Here is an 18,100-nt window from a genome sequence, read left to right on the forward strand (position 1 = left end):
GAAGGCAAAAGAGATGGAAAATGAACATTCTCATCCATAGAATAATGAAATTGAGTTAGATGATTCTGAAGGTCCTTCTAGTTCTAATTCTTCCATTTTTTCCTCACTTTAAAGTTTCAAGTCTGGGTAAATGGGAACATTAAGAGAAATGATAATATAAGAAGGTTTTGGAGGGAAATACTAGCTTGTTATTTACCAGTTACATGAAACCTGCTTATTCATAAGATTTAATTATCCTGAAAATGTTATTGGCATCCTATAAGACATAGCCTCTGAAAGTACTAGTTTTATTTGCTTTAACTACATTGTTGGTGTCATGATTTATTATTAGATCCCTTGGAGAAAATTCTTTCAATTGGAAGTATCTGCAAAAGATATAAAAAGATGCTGGTCAGAGAAATAGGGAAAAAAGCTTTAAAGAATATGTGGTGCTATCGAAGCCAGAGGAAGAAGTAAATCAAGAGGTAAGGAATAACGACAATATCTTTTGTATAAAAAGTTAAGGTTCATGAGGTTTTGGGAAAAAGCTTTCAGATTTGGTGATTAGGATATTCAGGCAGGTTTAGTTAAGGACTGAAAGTCATGCAAAACTGAGCAGGGATTCAGGTCCCTGTTGTATGATGTTATGACATTGTAGTGGATTCAGTAATCAGGGTGTTTAAATATTTTCTGTCAATGTTTAGCAGCTTGAGGACATGAACTGAGAAGGAGGGGGCAGGGGCAGGATGGGGGCATGTCTGGTACTTGAGGTTGAAGATTTGAATGGTGGAAAGGAGTTTAAGGATTGAAGTTTGTTAGAAAACATGGCATTGAAATATCTGACTATGGGATTTTGCTTCAGAAAGGAAACAAGTGAAATCGGAAGGCCAGAAGAGGATTTAGGACAAAATTTGCAAACTGTGCTCCGTTTCAACTTGGACCAGTTGGTCAGAAAAAAGGTCAATCTCTACTGATCTCAATACCTTCCCCCACTAAAATCACAGAGGATTTTCTTTGATCAGTTTCAGTTATTAGGGTTGCATGTTTCTTTTCTGTTTGCTCTCTAGGTCCACTCTCTACCTTTCTACATTCTGCTCTGTGACCTGGGAGACTGATGAATAAGGACCACATCAGTGGTTATCTTGGCCTCCCCGCTTCTGTTTAGATATGGCCATTGGGAAGCACTCATTTGAGACTGGAGGGAGGGAGAGTGTGAGGAGATATTCATTCTTCTGACTCCCTTCCTATAAGGTCGTCTCTTGCCACTCTCCTCATCAGGTCTAGAGATAGTAATAACGCCCAGCTTTTGTAGCCCTTTGTGATTTCTCTATACTTTGCCACACATTTGAAATTGCCTATATAAATTATTCTGCATATGTTTTACTTTCTCAAATTACCCAAGTTGAAAGTTCCATCTGGACCCTGTCTGACACAATTTTTATGTAAGATTTCATTATAAAAAGTTGTCATCACTAAAAACATGTTTGAAATCAGTAGACTAGTACAGGGGTTGGCAAACTTTTTTCCTAAAGAGCCGGATAGTAAATATTTTTGGTTTTGTGAATTATGCAATACCGGTCACTATTCCTTGACTCTCTTTTAGTGAGAAAGCAGCATAAGCAATAAGTAAGTGAATGAATGTGCCTGTGTTTCAATAAAACTTTATTTTCAAAGATAGAAAGTGGGTTTTACTTTTGGCCTATAAGTAATGCTTTCCCAATCCATGATCTAGGACAAGCAGTCTTCTGTTTGATCCATGAGAGTGTTTCTTAGTCTGGGAAGATTTTGCCCCTTATAGGATGTTTGGCAATGTCTGTAGACATTTTTGATTATCATAACCAGAAGAGGGGGATGCTCTGGGAATGTGCCCCTGAGGTAGCTCTTTTGAGTATGATCTTCAGGGGCTCTGTGTTTAAGACTGGCTACCTTAACATTTCAAAAGGGCAAGGAAAGGACTTAATAATTACAGCGTAGGTACTATGAGTTTTAAATGAATCTATATATCATCCTAAAATTATCAAAACAGAGCAAAACTACATTTGTATTCCGTGAACTGCTATTTATTTTTTTTCTTCTCCTCTTTTTTTTTTTTTGGCTGCATCCACAGCATACAAAATTTTCCAGGCCAGCGATAAAACCTGCACCACAGCAGTGACAATGCCAGATTCTTAACCCACTGAGCCTCTAGGGGACTCACTCCTGAACTGATATTCCTTTTGACTAATGTCCTTGTATATTGTCAGGGGACCATGTCTCACTCCCCAGCCCCCCACCCCCACCGTATTGTTAATTAGTGGACAAGTTGAAAAACAAGGACACACAGATCTGTGTCTGGATGATATCATAATATTGATCAATTGAACAGTCTGGCAGTAGCTTTGAAGAGATGCTTAACTTTTAGAAATCACTTCTTCATTGCAACCAAAGCTATTAAGTTTAAAGGTTCATAAAGATGAGATAAACATCATCTAGAGATAAAGACCTTTTGAAATTCATACACAGTGTGTTAAATTGATTTAATTATTGTCAGTTAAATATGGTGATATTTTAGCAATGTCCATAACTGGGGAAAAAAATCATTGACTGCTTAATCAGGAACAAAAATTTGAAGAACAGTGGATGAAATATTATTTATAGTGACTTATGAGTCATTTTTACAGGGTTTTCAAGGAAGTTACTTGACCTGGTGTACTACAGTGGAAAACACCTCTGTTCCTGTCCATTCTTTTTACAATTAATTTTAGAGTTCATTTTTTCCAGTGGACACTTTTATCAGAGTCCGATTTATAGATTGACAATCCCTGAAAGATCATTTTAGAATAATTATAATCCTGAATACCAGTGAAAGAAGTGCTATTGAAATATTAAACCAAATTTAAACCAAATTTAGCCAATCTATCAAATACACAATATAATCTTAATCCTAGCTAGTAATGATTATTTCTTATGTGTCAGATAATATGCTAAACAGTTTTCATGGATTACTATTTAAATTCTCTGGTAAACTAGAGGTATGTGCAATTATTATCACCCTTATCTTACAGATGAAGAGAACTGGGGCATGGAAAGATTACATAATAGGTTCAAAATCACACAATAAATAGTGTTGTTGGAATTTGCACCCAGACAATTTAATTTCACAGCCTACGCTTAACCACTCTCTTATACTCCTTACCTTTTCTGTATTTTGGTGATGAATATGAGAGAATAATTTTGAAGGCATTATGGTATATTAGATATTAATAACTCAGGTAGTAAATCTGCCTGTAATACCAAGTAAGCTGTGTAGTCTTGGGGAAATCTTATAATTTGCATCAGTAAAGTGAGAGATTATACTGAATTATTTCTACAATGCTTTTCTACTCCAATGTGGTGATTCCAAGATAGTGTATAATATTTTTTAACCATATCCTTTGATCAAATGGTCATCCTTTTAGCATTAAAATATTTGTAACAGACACTTTCTAAATCCGAAGAATAATTTCCCAGTCTTTCTTTGACCCCATTGGTTGATACTTAGATGTAATTAGAAACTCCACAGCAAAGAAAAAAAAAAAAGAGGAGAATATTGTTTAAGTCATTCCTCTGTCATTAGAGAGATGTTTTGCTAGTATAAAAAAATCACAGAATTTTAGAACCGTAAAGGGCCATGGTAATCTGGCCCTCTTACATTGCAGATGAGGTGGCTGGAACTAGAGAGGTTCAGGGACATGTCCAAATTCACAAAGCTTGTTGATAGTAGAACTGGGCTGCGGTTATCTGGATTCAGGTCCCAGGACTCTTTCAACGAGTCACAACCACTTCTATCATAATTTTCCCAAGTTATGAAAAACTGCTGGCCTGTTTTAGTCTGGGTTGTTTAGTGGAACATAAAGATTGGGGTTTGAATGTCTTTATTGATTAGTAGATGTGAAATGGGCAAGTTAAAATGAAAATATGTGTGTGTATATGTGTGTTCAGGATTTCTATAAAGTCTTCCCTTAGTATCTTTTGAGGATTGGTTTCTAGACCCCACCTCCATCTCCAATGTGGACAGTTGTTGAATTCAGTGTATTAGCATTGTAAGTCTGTTTGCCTCAAGTTTGTAAAGTCTTGTTATTATATAATCACTATAATCATAAGTGGTTTATATCCCATTTTCTATTATACATTTAAATTAAACAAAATTAAGTTAAAAATTAGAAATTTTTTTCTTCAATAACTATTCATACATTTTCTTCTAGGCATGAAAACTGCTTGCCAGACCAGAATGAGGACTCCTTTTAAGTGTTAGAGATTTTCTTAAACCCTCATATGATGGTGGCTTCATATTTCAAAAATGTTAACTGAGACAATACCAAATGTTAAAAGACCACTGTGAATTCCAAAGCTTCCAAAATAATTTAATTCATCACACAGGCATTTTCATACATTTTACATGATGACAGCACATGAAAAGTCTATTCACTGCCGCATGATTTGTAAGAGCAAGAGTAGAAACAACTCAAATGACCACCAAAAGAGACTGTGAACTCATGATGAAATATGAGGCTGAGAGAGGCAATGAATACAGTTTCCATACATTACTAGGAGTAACCTCAAGAATAAATTAAGTGAAAAAGCAAGATAGAGAAAATATGAATCATAAACTTCTATTTATCAAAGAAGAGTATATAAAGTCATTTAAATGTTATAAAAATGGTTTGTGACCTAGGAAAATGTTTATGCTATATTATTAAGTAAAAAATAAGTTATAAAATATCATGTCTATAGTATGTATTTTAATTTGCTAAAAATAATATTTGTATAAATATGCATATAAATAAAATTAGATGGATATATGCTGATATATGAATAGACATTATATTCATATGGTATGATTACAGGTAACTTTATTTTATCTTGCTGATTTTCCAATCTTCTTTAGTTTGTTTTGTTTTGTTTTTTGTCTTTTTAGCATGTGGAAGTTCCCAGGCTAGGGGTCAAATTGGAGCCACAACTGTGGGCCTAGCCACAGCCACAGCAATGCAGGATCCAAGCTGTGTCTGTGACCTATACCACAGCTCATGGCAACACCAGATCCTTAACCCATAGAGCTAGGCCAGGGATCAAACCCACATCCTCATGGATACTAGTCAGGTTCATTACTGCTAAGCCATGATGGGAAATCCCTCAATCTTCTTTAGTTAAATGCATAATTTTGCATTTTTTAACAGAGGCCGTTTGACAAATATTTATCAAACTAAACAAATATTTTAAAAAATGGCAGCATATGAATAGAAAGCTACATTATTTTTTAGGCAATAGATAATGGCTGTTTTCAGAGATTCAATACCTTGGATAGGAAACTACTAATCAACTTTTTTCATTCTGAAAATGAACAAAGAAGACCCAAAAAAGTGAGATGACTTGTCCAAGGCCATCTTTTTACCAAGCAAAGAAAAAACGTCCCAAGTAAACAATGTGGTTATAGTTTTAAAATCACATTTGTCTTAATTTGAAGTTAACCTGGACTCTCTGTCTGTGCACAAAGCTTTGTACTTATCTCCTAAACCTAGAGAAAAATGGCCACATTGGTACAAGCTGACTGATGAAAAGATTGACCTCCAAGAATCTCAAGATCTGGTCAATGTAGATTTATAGTGATTATGTTGAATTTCAAGAGGTATTTCCATGTATTGATATAACTAGCTGGCAATACACCATTTTGAGAAATTCAGTCTTAGAGGGAAAACCTTCTCCTTCCAGAGTGCCTTACATAGTTCCAAGGAGACTGATAACCATCAATCAACAATCCCATTCAGCCCAGGAAAGTGCTTTGACATAGGAGGGATTGTGCAAGTGTTTATATCAGACATATTAAACTTATTTTCAGCTTACTCAAAGCATAAGCAAAAGCATTTGCAGGGGCAACAGAATATGTAATCAGCTACGATTTATGGAAAAAGAAGAGAAATGACCAGTGGAGAACAGGAAAGCAACTTCAGTAGGGAGCTTACTCAAAGCATAAGCAAAAGCATTTGCAGGGGCAACAGAATATGTAATCAGCCACGATTTATGGAAAAAGAAGAGAAATGACCAGTGGAGAACAGGAAAGAAACTTCAGTAGGGAAATTACCTCAAGGCTTCAATCTTCAAATTAAGTGCATTTTTAAACGTTACAAGATAGAACATAATTTTATTAAAAATAATTGAACAAAAAAACTATGTAGAAGAAAGTAAAAAATGTACTTAAAAACTGAAAGAACAGGAGACTTCTCACATCTTTTGATTCTGGGGTGGGTTGATGGGCTATTTAGCCAGACTGAGGAAAGCAAAGGGGATAGTCACTGGTTTTTCCTCCTCTCCAAACTTTGAATCCAGAAAGCATACCCAGAGGGCTTTTTTCAGTCCCAACTGAGTGCTCTGTTTTCTTACCTTATCAGACTTAAGCTCTTCTCTAATTTACTTTGGATGTTGGCTGAACTGGGGGTATAATAAAAAGCAAAAACAAAGGTCTTACAGAAAGAAAAATAGTGGTTGCCAAGGACTAGGGAGAGTGACATGGGGAGAGGCTATTTAATGATAGGGTCTCTTTCTGGCATGATGAAAATGTTCTGAAACTAGATAGTGGTAATTGTTGCAAAACATTTGAATGTACTCAATGCCATAAATTTTATAGTGTACCGTGGTTGAAACAGTATATTTTATACTAGTGAGTTTTACAATAAAAAAATTAAAGCCTCAAATATAGTGCATTGAGGAGAATGATATGGGGAAGATTGGGGAGGTGCCAGAAGGGAGACAGTGAGAGGCTCAGGAACAAAGCTGGAATCATAGGGATTTCTGGCTTGGAACTGAGTCCCTGATTTTCTTTGAGGAATCCACTTTTAGGTCTTTCTTAGATGCACCACTTTAGCATATAATTCAATTCACCCAAGATTCATATAGAAGTCATACGTGGGCAGTCTTATAGTCTGATGTAGCTTGCATATTTTATTTTCCTAGCAGTATTTTTTGTTTTATTTTATTATTTTATTTAGTATAAGTGTCTTTAGATGGGGTGTGCTTTCTCCAATTTTGTTTATCCCCTGTGGATTCCCTATTATTTTGAATTATTCCTGTTTCATTAATTTTTGATAACATGCCTGGTCCATAAAAGCATTTGTGTTTGGTTTTTAAGGAACTTACACATACAAAGCACAATGCTAGAGATAGTTTACTCCAAATGGGCTTTCTCTTCATGAAGTCTTCTGAAAATGAAGACACATGCAAATGGTTTATTACAACACAGGCAGGATCAGGGCCCAAATGGTAATAACAATTAAGTGCATTGGGAACAAGACAAATGCAAAGATAATGTGATATCTGATTCCCTTCCACTTTTGCTCATTGCATTGAGATTTGATTGCAGTGAAAGCAGATAAAGACAAATGGTATTTGTTAAGAAGCTGGGAAGAAATACTATCAAATCTGTAACTAATAGTTATTAGAGCATGACTTTATTGTAACATACTTATAGCTTGGGAATGAGGCATGTATTTACATCCTTAATAAAAACAACTTTGGCAATGTGCTTGGATTCTTAGCAATTTAACAGTAATGCTCTCAGGAAATAAAGCTACTATGTATTGGCTCTCCTGTGCGCTTTATATATGTCATTACTGATCTTCATAACAACCGTCTAAGTCAGTATATGAGAACCTTGAAATTAGAGAAGGGACTTCTTAAGTACTTCCCAAGTCCTCAATTTTACAATGTGGGCATAGCCCTTTGCTTTCTTTCCTAAATCACATTTTTTTTTTTTTTAAGAATCAGACATATCTGTGGATAGTCTCATGTTTCATTAAATTTTTTCCCCAGCTATTAGAATCTTGGTTTTTATCTCTGTTTTGCTAACCATTTTAACAAACAAACCAAAATCACTTTAGAGAAAGACTCCACAAAAATCAAGTAGAGAATAGGAGCTGGCTAAGCTGGACAGTCAGCTAAGATCACTCACTGTCTAAGGAATTTTTTTCCAGCACATTAAACTCTTAGAACTGCCCAGAATATGCTTGTTCTTCATCTATTCATATTCTGCTGGAGCGAACATAAATTGGCCCAGCTTTATGGAGAAGTTTTATTATTATATATCCAAAGTTGTTTAAATGTTTGAATCTTTGGACTCAGTAATTTTACTTCTCAGAATTTAGCCTGAGGAAAATAATCATAAGTTATCCATAACGATTTATGTGAATGTTGATAATAGTTTTAGTTACAGCAGTGAAAACTTGCAAGGTACCAGCTATTAGTTTATCATCTCTGAGCTCCAAATTCACCCTTCTTTGCCTTCTTTTGTGTACGGCAGCTGAGTCCTATAAACATTTCTTTTGCCAGCTGGCAGATATTCATTTCATCAGTAGAGGTTACTGCAGAGCAATAATTGCAAGAAAATACTCTCTTCCAGGTTCCAGCCCTCCATATAGATTCCAAACCCTGCAGTCTTAGCAGGAGTTTGAGCTGCACCCTCAGGCCATCTCTCCCTTTCTGCAGCCACTTGAGATCAGCTTCAACCTGTCTGTACCCACCAGCAATGGTGGCCACTTCTAGAGACACACTCTGGTCCACCCATGTCAATCAGAAAAGGCAGGTGACTCCTGCAGACCACTTCTCATCCATCCACACCCACTAGCAATGATGAGCTGCTTTAACAGATCAGTGCCAGCCTGTGCCCTCAGTCAAGTTTCTTTGCTACTGCAGGCTGCCTTTGGTAGCAGCTCCCTCTTTGAAGAGGTTTGAATCTCAGCCTTGGAGCCTAGAGGGCTACTCCTAGTCCTTCATTGTCCCTCTTCCTCAGTCTAGAGGTAGTACTTGCTCTTTCAATTCATGATGCCTGGGCCCTTTAAGCCCCATTTTACCTCTTTTAGTGGTTGTTATTATTATTATTATTTTTTGGTATTAACTTTTTCCCTGTTCAAATAATTGCCATGGTTTCTATCTCTGGACCTTGAGTGATATAGAAATTAAAAGCTCAACAATAAAGGACTTGTTAAATAAGTGAGGATACATCCATATAGTGGAGTAATATTGGGAGCCATCAGTTCCCTTCAATCAAAGCCCACCAGAATCATACTTGTAGCTAAACAGGCTGGATTTATTGCTTGTAGCAAGGGAGAATACACATCATGGGAAACCATGGGATGTTTCAGGAGGGAAGTATTAGAAAAAAGTTATTATGGGATTTGGGATGTAGTTGGTTGATGTGAGGGAAGGTTTAAGAAGGCAAGGATTTGGTTCAGATTGGGTATTGTCAGAAAGTGGGGACAGGTCTATGGGTGGATATTTTGTGGGTACCATAACCACCTTGTTTTTGTCTGTACTTATACATATTTATGAAGCAGCCTTGTTTTATTTCATCCTGTCATGATCTCAGAGTAAACTTGTCTGAGGTTAGTAGTCTATAAGATTTTTTATGTCCAATAGGATACTAACGTAGCCTTGCTGTGAATGTTAGAGCATTTCTGACCCTGAGTTTTTTTTTTTTTTTTTCCAGAACTTTCAGCTCTCATGTGAGAAGTCTGGCTATCCTGGGTCCACCAAATGGAGTGACCACATGGCCCAGAGTCAAGTCTCCAGGTACTGAAGTTTTCCATCCTGGATAACAGACAATTGAAGGAAGAAGACTCTGAGATTATTTCAGCTCCAGCCAGGCATGAAGGACCTGCATGCAATGAGAACTATCAAGCTAAACCCAGCTGACCTCTAGACTTGTGAGTAAAATAAACAATTGTCATTGATTTAAGTCATTATTTGGGGGCGGTTTGTGCACAGTAGTAGGTAACCGATACAATGTCTGATGAGCAGTTAACTTTCTAATTCTGGAGCTCAGGAGAGAGACCAGGCTTGGAAGTACAGATTTAGGAAGTCCTTTAGCAAGAAGGCACTTAAAGTCATGGATAAAGTCATCATGGAGATAATGTACATTGAGGGAAAAGAAAGAACCTGCTGTGGCACCACTGGCAAAGGAATCAAGAAGAAAGAGACATTTGCAAGGAGACTGAGAAGGAGTTATCAGATGACAGGCTGGAGACATGATATTAAAGAACTCAAGAATGAGAGTATGAGGAAATAAGGGTATTTTCCACAGAGTTGAATGCTGTAGAGTGAGTTCAACTAAGACAAAGACCGAGAAGCGTTCTTTGAATTTAGCAACGAGTTTACCTTGTTGGTAAAAGCAGTTTTGGGGAAACTGGAGTCTAAGCAGTGATGGGGGCAGAAGCCACACTGCAGAGATAGAGAGGAGAAGATGAGAAGGAGGTTTCCAAAGCACTCTCTGTTTCACTGCATCATATTGCCTTTCTCCATACTATTTGTATTTAATTTTTTCTGCAATTCAATAACCCATAAAAAAATTCACGTTATATCATGAACCCTACAATTGTCATGAACCCTACAATTCTACAATAGCATGATCCTGGTGTATATTTAGTTGTACTTTAACTTGTAGTTTCCAGTTATAAATACATTACTCTGTGTGTTTATCTATCATTATAACCACTATAAATCTCTTATTGTTTATTCCTCTTGAAAGCAAAATAATTTATTTATTTTTTTTTCTTTTTAGGGCCGCACCATGGCACATGGAAGTTCCCAGGCCAGGGGTCGAATTGAAGCTGTGGCTGTTCACCTGCTCCACAGCCACAGCAATGCAGGATCTGAGCTGCATCTGTGATCCACACCACAGCTCAGAGCAACACTAGATCCTTAACCCACTGAATGAGGTCAGGGATCAAACCCTCATGGATACTAGTCAGGTTCGTTACTGCTAAGACATGACAGGAACTCCCCCATCATTTAAAACTATGCCTAGGGAGTTCCCTTTGTGACACAGTGGAAACGAATCCAGCTGGAATCCTTGAGGATGTGGGTTCAATCCCTGGCCTTGCTCAGTGGGTTGGAGATCTGACATTGCCACGAGCTGTGCTGTAGATCGCAAATGCGGCTTGGATCCTATGATGGCATAGGCCATCACCTGTAGCTCTGATTCGACTCCTAGCCTGGGAACTTCCATGTGCCGCAGGTGTAGCCCTGAAAACGCAAAAAAAAAAAAAAAAATAATAATAATAATAATAATAATAATAAAATAAAATAGTACCTAGCATTCAGTGTCATTAATGTCTTGTAATTACTTTAGGAAAACAATCTCAATTTAAAAGTTATAAACTCTTGAGGCGTCTCTGCAGTATAAATAGTTTACTTTCCCCAGAAAATTCTGGGGAAAATTTTTTTAGTCATAGCCTGCTAATTTATTGGCCTGATTGTTAAGGCTCCCATGATAGTTCATCCTCTTGGGAGGCTGGTGTGTGACTCTGATTATCCAAGAGGGCAGTCAAGGCCTTCTTGGTGACAGGGAATGAATTGCCAGTGGGTTATGGCAACTGAGAAATTCTTCTTAGTTCAACCTGTAAGTAAATCTGGACATAATGGCCTCGTTTGGCTCCCCTAAGTCTCTCTTTCCCACTTCTTTTCAAGATAGATATGAATCTTACTCCCAACTTTTTCATTATTTGCTTGTGGTTTCCTTGCCATAGATTCATGGGGACAAGCACTATGATGAGGCTAGGAGTAAGGCTTTTTAAATGAAGGGTTTATCTTTCAAAGGACTTGAAGTTTATACTTCAAATTTCATTTCCAAATGAGCCTTTATATACAGACAAAACACGATTCCCAGGTCGCAAGATGAGGAGTAGCATGTACGTTTAACTCCATTTGCATTCCTGGGCTACAATGGCTCTAAAATCTTCTCACAAATTCTGAAGTTACCACGTAACTATCATCATTGAGTATATTATATTTCAAAACATTCTTTTGTTAGGTGTAAAAGTTAAAAATGTACTATTGTTTTTGAAAATCTGTTTTGGCATTTCTTCATATTTTAGGATGTCAAAAACCTTTAAAATGAAAAATTCCTGCTCATTTCTTAGTGTTTGAGAAGTCCTGCCTGAGGCAGTAACTTTGATCCTCTCAAAGTGTGGAGGATGATTCTGCGAGTACTCAGAGGGTTTTGGAAAGTGAGAAATGAACACTTATGTATTGAGCATGTTGTGTTGTACTTAGCACCATACTAGGGGCTACACATTCTACATTTAATCATGTAGAATTGCATGGAATGAGGCCTGAGAACACAAAGTCCTGGGGGAGATGGTCTTGAGCTGTCATCAGAAGGGAAACTGCAGCATGTGGGACTTAAAAACAGCTTGCATGGGATATGGGATAAGGGTAGAGGGAAAAAGATCTTGGCAAATTTATTCTGCACAAATACTTGTGTCATCTTCATTTGTGCAGACTTTGTGACTTTTTCCCTGGGTTCATCTGGTTGGCAGATGGATGTAAATGCCTTTTAGCCTCAAGGAAGGCACACAGAAGGCACATTGGCTGTGCAATAAACAGAGCCAAGTACCAGGGAATTTCTAGTAGGTGCGTATGTTTGTGTGCACGTGCACATGTGTGCAAGTGCTCAGGGTGAACATACCACCGGTTTAAATTTAATTTTTCAACTGGGAAGATTTCACATACTTCTTTATTGTGGCCCAAGTGAATATATTTTTAGAAATGAAAACTAGAGCATGTTCCAAAAGTTCTTTTTTTTTTTTTTTTTTTTTTTTGCAATCAGGGATAGAAGTACTCTTATTTATAGTAATTTCAGATCCCCAATACCTTCAGCAGTATTAATGGGATAAACAACAACCCAAAAAATTAGGCAGTAGATGATTAGATCATGTGTTATTTTACAGTATACTTTATTTCTCTTGTCTTTGGAAAATACAAGCCTTCTTTTTTCAACTCTGGTTACAACTAATTCTTTCCCAAAATTTGTTTAAAAGAAATGTTCTTGTCTAGGAAGCAAAAATATGAACAGTACAGTTGGCCTTGTCTCTTAGATTTGAAGATTCAAAGAAGACTACATATATAAGAATCAAATCCTTTGAATTCATTAATGTTTATTATAATGGAAACATGCACGAAATGGAGATATACATAGAATGAAGATATAATGGAGATATACAGCAATAACTAGTAAAATGTCTATTATTTATTAAGCCACTACTATATGCTATACAATCATTACCTAATTTATATTCAAATAATCCTATCAAGTTATGTTTTATGATCACCATTTGTTCCAGTGGAGCCTCAAAGATATTAGATAATTACTCTAAGAACTCTGAGCTGGTTAGTGGCAAAGCTGGGAGTTTGAACCATAGTTTGGCCAACTCTGAAGTTTATATTCCTTCCACTCAAACAAGTTGCCCCTCAAAGTCATGACAGTTACTAGGAATGACACTCAGTTCTATCTCAAGGAAGGCAACTGTGTTTATTATTCAAACTGTTCATATTCAAATAACTATTTACTGAGCTTCTACTATCTTTATAAATGATGAAGAATCTTGATATCAAAGATGGGGTATCTCTGTCCTCATAGAACCCACAGGTTAGTGCGAAAGTCTAGAAAGAACATTAACGATTATGGTGCAGGATGTTAGATGTTATGAAAAATGTAACAACAAGCTACTGTTGTTGCTTGGGAAAGATCTGGGGCCTGGGAAAGACTACAGGATCTGTAAGCATGTGTGGTGTGTTTGTATGTGTTTGAGGTAAAGTGAAGGACATTCCAGAAAAAGGGAAAACATGTGCAAAGTCAAGGGGTTGAGAGCATACAGCTTATATGAGAAACTGCAAATTGTTTGGTTTAATTGGAACGTAGTGGTAATGGGTGGTAGAGTGTTGAGAAATGGGAATAGAAGTCTTTGAGAATGGTGAAATCAGGAATTCTACTTTTTGTAGTAACCATAAACTTTCAAAATTGTTTTGATAAGATAAATATTTTCCTTTTGCATGTCTGCCTTTTGAAAACACACTGTACTGGTCATAGTATTTTCACAAAGAGAAAATGCATTTAGCATACAAATACATGGGGAAAATAGTCTTAATGGTAATCAACATAAAAGAAATTAACCCAACCAGTGAATGAAACTAATAAAAATATGCAGTGTTGATAAGAATAAGATCAGCTATGCATATTTGTATTTTGATGATTGGTCTATAAACTGGTTCAACAATTTTGAAAAGCTAAATATATGTTAAGATATTTTAAATGTTTATGCCCTTTAAATCAATAGTATTAGTTTTGAAAGTCAGTAATAAGGTAGTTATTGTAAATATTAATTGCAAGTTTCTTTAGTGGTGAATCATTAGTATCAGCCTAAGTAGCCATTGTACCTCATTTTGTTGCAACTTAATGTACCATTAAAATTTATGTTTATGAATAACATATAAAATACACTTAACATAATTCTAGCTAAAAAAGTAGGATACTGAAATTATATGTATATATATAGAAACATATATATGCCTTTCCCTACCTCCCTATATCCTATAAAGCTATGCATTTTGTGTGTTTGCATACACACACACACACACACACACACACACACACACATCTGTTGTCTTCACCTCCCCTATAACACCCAATAAAAGTATACATTAAAAAGAGAAACCATAGGAGTTCCCACATTGGCACAGTGGGTTAAGAATCCAAATGTAGTGGCCCAGGTTGCTGCAAAGGTGCAGTTCAATCCCTGGCCTAGTACAATGGGTTAATGGATCTGGTGTTGCTGCAGCTGTGGCATAGGTCTGAATTCAGTCTCTGGCCTGAGAACTTCCATATGCTGCAGATTTGGCCATAAAAAATAAATACACTGGAAAGAAATCCACAGAATGTTAATAGTGGTAGTTAGATTTGGGTGATATAACTATGGGGAACTTTTTCTTTTTACATATATTCTTTAATGATTGTTTAACTTTTATAAAGAAATATTATTACATTTTTTGTTAATGAACAAAAAGATGCTTAGAGAGTTCAATATTTTGTCCCCCTCCCCATTTTTTTTCTTTTTAGGGCTACACCCACGGCATATAGGAAGTATGGCAGTTTCCAGGCTAAGGGAAGTTTCCGAGCTATAGCTGCTGTCCTACACCACAGCAACGCAGAATCCCAGCCACGTCTGAGACCTACACCACAACTCATGGCAACGCTGGATCCTTAACCCACTGAGTGAAGCCAGTGATCGAACCCACATCCTCACTGAGCCACGAAGAGAACTCCTTTATTTTGTTTCTTTTTTTTTTTTTTTTTTTTTTTTTTTGGTCTTTTTACCTTTTCTAGGGCCATTCCCACAGCACATGGAGGTTCCCAGAATAGGGGTCTAATAGGAGCTGTAGCCGCTGGCCTACACCAGAGCCACAGCAATGCGGGATCTGAGCTGTGTCTGAGACCTACACCACAGCTCATGGCAACACTGGATCCTTAACCCACTGAGCAAGACCAGGGATTGAACCTGCAACCTCATGGTTCCTAGTCAGATTTGTTAACCACTGAGCCACGACGGGAACTCCTGTTTTGTTTCTTGATATCTGATTAACTATTCTCAAATAGATCTGGCCAACAAGGAGATAATTCTTTTAAAAAATTTTCACTATTGGCAAACTTTCTCTTGGGATTGCTCTGCTGAACTGAAAGGAGATCTTTTCTCCCTAGGATACTTGCCATTCTGTTTTTCTGGAAAGATGGAATTCATGAAAAATTGCAATCAACAGTCTGCTATTTGCTATGTTCTACAGGGTCCCCTAAACAGTATGATGCTTTTTTTGAGAGCTCTGTCTTCCAGGATACAGTGCCCCACAGCTAATCTCACATCAAATGCAACCTTGCTGGAATAGTCATTCTTTCAAAGCTCCTGTCTCTTCAGAAAGTTGTTGGGGAAAGCAGGATAGCAATCTGGTGGCTCTGAAAACATCAGCCATCCACACACTCTATTTGAGAATGGCAAATCTGAATGTGTCTCCTTGTCAGCAATAAACAATCACAAAAGGCATTAATGAAGCCTATAAAAATAAGAGTAGGGTGTAAGAAAACATGACTATTATGAAATAGCACAAAGCTGCTATGAAAGAACAAGCCAGGGTCAGAAGATATCAAGTGAGGCTGAGAGAGATAAGGGAGAGATAGGAAAGAGTGACAGGAACTAAAGCAATACAAAAATGATAAAACATTCGTGCCAGGGGAGTAAAGAGTATACTCAGTGATGCAGATACTCGCAAGGAGAACAAACTTGAGAGATTTTTGCAGAGCAGAGAATAAAAGGATAAGAAGATGGAAAAGGAAAATGTCATGGATATAGAGGGCAAAAAATAGAGTTAAATAGGGAGTTCCCATTGTGGCACAGTGGAAACGAATCCAACTAGGAACCATGAGGTTGCAGGTTCGATCCCTGGCCTCGCTCCCAGGATTAAGGATCTGGCATGGCTGTGGCTGTGGTGTAGGCTGGCGGCTACAGCTCCTAGCCTGGGAACTTCCATATGCCGCGGGTGCGGCCCTAAACAGAAAAAAAAAAAAAAAAAAAGGGAAAAAAATAGAGTTAAATAGAGTTAAAACTAAGTACTCCTAAGGAACCAACGAAGATAATATAAATAGAAAAAACACTAAAGATGTAATGGAAAAAAATGACCCTGGAGTTCCCGTCGTGGCGCAGTGGTTAACGAATCCGACTAGGAACCATGAGGTTGCGGGTTCGGTCCCTGCCCTTGCTCACTGGGTTAACGATCCGGCGTTGCCGTGAGCTGTGGTGTAGGTTGCAGACGCGGCTCGGATCCCGCGTTGCTGTGGCTCTGGCGTAGGCCGGTGGCTACAGCTCCGATTGGACCCCTAGCCTGGGAACCTCCATATGCCGAGGGAGCGGCCCAAGAAATAGCAACAACAACAACAAAAGACAAAAGACAACAAGACAAAAAAAAAAAAAAAAAAAAGAAAAAAATGACCCTGTGTTGAATGAAGTCAAAGTATGTAGATTGAAAAGGATAACAAATCCTAGTAAGATGCATTCAAAACAAATAAAACACCACGAAATCTGTTCTTACAAATACATTAATTATGAGGTTAACAAATAAGTGCTCAGGTAGTAGAAAAAGTTTACCAATAAAGGAACTAAAATTAAACTCTAACTTTTCTTATGTAACTCTAAATTCCGAAAGAACTTGGAGACCTATCTGCGAGCTTTGCAAGGGACTGGATATTTAAAAGTAGGTACATTTTCATTAATAAAGGTAGTAAAAAGATGTATTTTAGAAGCAGAAGCACTCTACTACCCCCCATACACTTTCCTGCAAAACATAAGATAAAATGTAGCTAAAATAAAATGGGTATGATAGTGAATGTTAATCACTAAGAGATAATTCAAAAACAGAATTTAGTAACAACAATGTTAGCTTTTAAAAGATGTGTAGAGTTTTTCCTTATCCAGTTTTTTCAACAAATCCGTGCATCTATTATAACCAGATATATTTTACTACTTAACAGGAAAGCTTGGCCTTACCTTTTCTGTTTTTGCTCCTTTCATAGTACAGAAAATATATTTTTGCTAACTAATTATTCACTTCATGTTTAATGTGGTCTTTGTTGCCCTGTTGGATGGGCTATTATGTTAGGTTAGAGGTAGCCTCCTGCTACATGCCTAGGTCACTTTAAATGATGTGGCACTGCCGTCAGCTCCTACTGTGGGACCACATGCTTTGTCCTACTTGGGTGTAGCCAAAATGGACTATGGTGGGCACCTGACCTATGACTTTCAAATTATAGGTGATTAAAAGCATGGAAGTTGGAGTTCCCGTCATGGCGCAGTGGTTAACGAATCCGACTAGGAACCATGAGGTTATGGGTTCGGTCCCTGCCCTAGCTCAATGGGTTAAGGAGTTAAGGATCCGGCGTTGCCGTGAGCTGTGGTGTAGGTTGCAGACGCAGCTCGGATCCCGCGTTGCTGTGGCTCTGGCGTAGGCCGGGGGCTACAGCTCTGATTCGACCCCTAGCCTGAGAACCTCCATATGCCGAGGGAGCAGCCCAAAGAAATAGCAAAAAGACAAAAAAAAAAAAGCGTGGAAGCTGAATCAGATTCTCTAGGTACAAACCCAAGATTTGTCACTTAACTTGATTTCCATTTTCTTTTTCCATAAAAATGAGCTTAATGATTATTCCTATTTGATTTGTTTGAAGTGAGGATTAATAGTTTATACATATACTCTTTGGTACATGATACCTAATCCTGTTATATGTTTTATTATTATTGAA

The 18,100-nt window shown here is 37.3% G+C and overlaps 1 protein-coding gene across 16 annotated transcripts in view; it reads left to right on the plus strand.

Annotated features, from left to right (window-relative positions):
• Positions 1–18,100, plus strand: part of TMC1 (transmembrane channel like 1) — a 397,188-nt gene that overhangs the window by 205,851 nt on the left and 173,237 nt on the right. For 10 of the 16 annotated variants that reach the window (XR_014841737.1, XR_014841739.1, XR_014841744.1 and 7 more), the window contains 2 exons: positions 332–464; positions 9,473–9,689. The gene's annotated coding sequence lies outside the window, so the exon portion shown is untranslated. Of the gene's footprint in view, positions 1–331; positions 465–841; positions 939–9,472; positions 9,690–18,100 lie in introns of those variants that run through there. The other 6 variants (XR_014841738.1, XM_085019006.1, XM_085019026.1 and 3 more) reach the window with 2 other exon arrangements.

Source organism: Sus scrofa, chromosome 1, assembly GCF_054392235.1.
Source record: "Sus scrofa isolate SSC_HxYL_T2T_F1_AM1 chromosome 1, Sscrofa_HxYL_maternal_Yorkshire_Landrace_v2.0, whole genome shotgun sequence".
NCBI classification, from domain to species: Eukaryota; Metazoa; Chordata; class Mammalia; order Artiodactyla; family Suidae; genus Sus; species Sus scrofa.